The 4,381-nt window shown below is 40.4% G+C and overlaps 1 pseudogene; it reads left to right on the top strand.

Moving 5' to 3' along the window:
* The first annotated feature begins 1,275 nt into the window (after positions 1–1,275).
* LOC147487079 (uncharacterized) lies at positions 1,276–3,994 on the top strand (annotated as a pseudogene).
* Positions 3,995–4,381: the final 387 nt, after the last annotated feature.

Here is a 4,381-nt window from a genome sequence, read left to right as displayed (position 1 = left end):
GTTGTTGTTTTTTATCCTTGATGTAATCTTCTGTAAAGATCAAAAGTTGGATTGGTTCAGATCTGAAACTGAGTTCTTTTTGGTGGAGCGCGGGCTACGCTGATGCATCTGGAAGTCATCAAAGGCAGGAGCGTAGGTCACGATGATGCGTCTGGAAGTCGTTGAAGGCATGAGCACGCCACGCGCCTTGTACAGGCATAAAAGGAGCGCAAGTCACGCCCTTAACGCCAGAAAGAGAGAAATTTTTTCTCAATGAGATGAAATATGTTTGCTATTCGGGGTCTATGAAGTGATTTCATGAGGTTTCCAGTGAAAGAAACAGGCCACGATTTCTTAAAATAAAATAAAATCGGGGCGCTGCCCCGAACCCCTCCAAACTATGTGAAGGCAACTAAAAGAGTTCGGCAAACAGGATGGAGTAATGAATATGGCCATAACAGTTGGGAATTTATTTTTCATTTCATTGTTCATATTTGCTTATTATATATGCATGTTTTTATTTGTGGATGTTTGCTAAAAAGTTAGCCCACATGAATAATAGATAACATGAACATAAGCCTGACCAGTAAACAGAAAGATCCTCAGTTCTAAATAACTAAGTGGGAGCGGGAATTTTGTTTCATATAAATCCCACGGTCTCCATTACTGGTTTGTTGGTAATGTAATTATACTTACGCGTCGGTTTTAGTGCCTTCCTCCATATCGGATGAGTCTAATTATGGATTACCAGAACAAACTTCTAAAGAACAACTATATGAAATTATTAATGAATGGATTCACTTCTCCATCTGGAGGGATTCATTACAAAATAATGGACTTAGTGTTGAGTAATGGTATACACTTAGATGCAAGTAATGGTATCCTCCCCATCGGAGTCACTGCTATTATTTGTAGGACCAAAGTAAGGTCAGCATTTTAGTTTTACTTGTCTAGATAACATGTGTCCACTCTAACGAGTGGTGTGATGTTAAGTTGACGAGAAGTAGAACTAATAGGAAAAACCTCTCTACACGAATGTAGAATGGTAAACGTCCACACTATCGTGGCTTACTACTTCTCGGTGTGTAGGTGTCTTGTGGTTAATTAATTAATTTTTAAGTTAACTCCAAAAGTATTTCCACGAATGTAGAATGGTAAACATCCACACTATCGTGGCTTACTACTTCTCGGTGTGTAGGGTGCTGACGGGTTGATTAATTAATTAATTTTTGTTATTAACTCAAAAAGTTTTTGCCCTACATAATAGTAATTTTATGTGATTCTCAGGTTTTCAAAATGGTTACTTTCAACCCACTAGCAACTATTCTTAAGGAAAACAAACTTCTTAGCCCAAATTACATAGACTGGAAACGCAACTTGGATATCGTGTTGACTGCTGAAGAGTACAAATATGTACTCAATGAGGAATGCCCACATAAGCCTAAAGATGGTGCTGGAGAAGAGGAGAAAGGTACATATAAGAAGTGGATCAAGGTAGATGAGATGTCGCGGTGTTACATTCTAGCATCTATGTCAGGTGTGCTGCAACATCAGCATCAGGCCATGACCATAGCTTATGATATGATGATCAATCTCAAGGAACTCTTCGGACACCAGAATAGGGCTACTAGGCAAACTGCCATGAAAAACTTGATGACCACAACTATGACTAAAGGGACTCCTGTAAGGGATCATATACTCAAGATGATGGCTTATCTAAATGAGTTGGAGATCCTTGGAGCTGATATCGATGCGGAAATGCAGGTCGATATCATTGTCATGATGCTACCTGAGAGATTTGAACCGTTCCGCCTTAACTACAACATGAACAAAAGGTTGTATTCTTTGGCATAACTTATGACAGAACTTCAGTCAGCTGAGAGTCTCTTTAAGCAGAGTTATGTTCAGGTTTATGCTACTGAGAAGGTTTCAACTTCTACGCCTAATGGCGGTAAGAAGAGGAATAATGTTCAGAAGCATAGGAATATGGAAAATAAGGACATGGGACCTCAAGGAGCTGTGAAAAAGCCTAAGGGCAAGTGCTTTAAGTGCAAGCAGTCAGGACACTGGAAGCCAGATTGTCCTCTTCTCAACCAAGAGAATAATGGAGGTATGTCTCATGCACTAGTCATTTAACATGTTTAACGGTGTTATCTACCAGTACCTGGTGTGTAGATACGGAAGCCACTAACCATGTATGCATTTCATTGCAAATGTTCCAAGAAACCAGAAAACTTAGTGCTGGAGAGATTACCATATCTTTGGGGATGCTACGAAAGTAGTAGCTGTTGCAGTGGGAGATGTTTGTTTATCTTTTGGTAGAAATAAGACTATGGTGTTAAATAATTGTCTTTATGTGCCTAATTTTAGAAAGAACTTGATTTCAGTTTCTATGTTAATTAAGGATGGGTATCCTGTTTCTTTTAAAAGACAAGATCGTCATTAAGAAAAATAAACATTTTATCTGTTCTGGTGCATTAGAAGGCAATTTATACATCATTAATCTTATTCCACCCACAGTGCATTAAATTACTACTCCGAGTAGTATTATTCTAGAAGTATTGAGAGGAGAGACACTAAACTACTTCAATACCAATAGTACAAGAACAGGAACCACAATGTGTCACTAATGACGTACAAAAACAAGAGGTTCTTCGTCGTAGTGGGAGGGTTGTTAGACAACCTGATAGGTGGATTGGTTTGGGAATGTCTTTAGACATAACCACTGATAACCAAGATCCTGATCCCTGGACCTACAATGAAGCACTCCAAGATAGAGATGTAGAATCTTGGCAAAAGGCAATGAATTCTAAGATGGAATCTATGGATTCTAATCAGGTCTGGGAGCTTGTAGAGCCACCCAATGGTGTAAACCCATTGGATGCAAGTGGGTCTATAAAATGGATATCAAGACAGCTTTCCTTAATGGAAGTTGTACGTACCTCCACATTCGTACCCTGGCTAACGAATTCATTAGGGACTTAGTCTTTACATTAAGTCTAAGTGACCGATCCTTGGTTACCTGGACGGCTCACAGTTCCAGTTAGCCACTTGGACAGCTCACATGTCCACTTAGCCACCTGGACGGCTCACATGTCCACTTAGCCACCTGGGCGGCTCACAGCTCTAGTTAGCCACTTGGACGGCTCACGTGTGAAGTAGACATCTGGACGGCGCAGTCAGTCACCTGAGCCGGTCACATGTTCAGTTAACTAGTCCTATCTAGTAAGAGTCCCTGTGCTCTCAGGACTCTTATTTTCTATTTCTATAAATAGGACTCTTCACTTAACAAAGAACTACGTTTTGGAGACTTGATTCTGGAAATATATTCTGGATACGTAGGTAACCATTAAAGGCACAGTCTCACTCTTCATACGACATCTTCCCTTGCAGATTCAATAGTGTGTCTGGGTGAATTCTTACCCAAACATAATTGGCGCCGTCTGCGGTTCTTATTAACGTTCTCTCTTCCATGTATCTCTCTCAATCTTTGTCAATGGCTACTATAACAAGATCTCTAGCGAACAAGTAGGCAAGAGCATAATCATCCGAGGGAAACAATCAACAAAATGCTGAAGTTCGTGTCGATCAAGTTACATCAAACCAACAGGCTCCACCTTTGTTGCTTCCAGTACCAAGACAACACAGATCTAAATTTGCAAGGTCACAGGCTCCAGTATCTTCTCCTCCTAATGATACAAATTTGCCAGATGCAGATCTAGATGCAGATCCAGATGCAGATGCAAATATGGTTGCAGATCCAAATGATATGGACACAGGTGATGAAGAAATGACTCTAGAGGCTCTACGAAACAAACTTAGAAGGGAAAAGGAGCATAACGCGGACTTGCAGAAGCAAATAAATGAATGGAAGCAAGTACAGATAGACAACAATGATACTGCTTCATCTATTCCATCAAGAATCCCAAGATCTGGAGAAAACCACAGTGTATTCCACCGCTTGCAAAGCAATAGCGAAAGATTCCGAACCACTGATGTTGTCCCTGAGAATTGACCAAATCAATCCAGGTCAAGAAATATTTCAACCAATTTATTAAGGCAATTAAGGACTCCTTATGTCAATGGTCGTAATAGCATGCGTTATGGACAACATCACAGGTCACATACCAGTCATCGTATCTCCCCAAGGGAGTCTAATTCACACACAACAAGCTACCAGCCATACTACCGAGGTAATACAAACCTCGTAAGCCAGGATAGCAGCACATTACGGCGGTCAGATCGGATGATACCACCCAACATTAGAACTCACTTGGCGCAATCGAGCTATGACCTCAGGCAAGATCTGAATCACGACCTAAGACTTGACTTGAATGAAAGGAATCAATGCAGAAGACAACTGGAAGACCGACATAGAGATAATACTCATCATATAAATAGA

The sequence above is a fragment of the Coptis chinensis genome, chromosome 7 (genome assembly GCF_015680905.1).
Source record: "Coptis chinensis isolate HL-2020 chromosome 7, ASM1568090v1, whole genome shotgun sequence".
Lineage (NCBI taxonomy): Eukaryota > Viridiplantae > Streptophyta > Magnoliopsida > Ranunculales > Ranunculaceae > Coptis > Coptis chinensis.
Note: the sequence above shows the minus strand (reverse complement) of the source record. Positions and strands in the feature narration are given on the sequence as shown.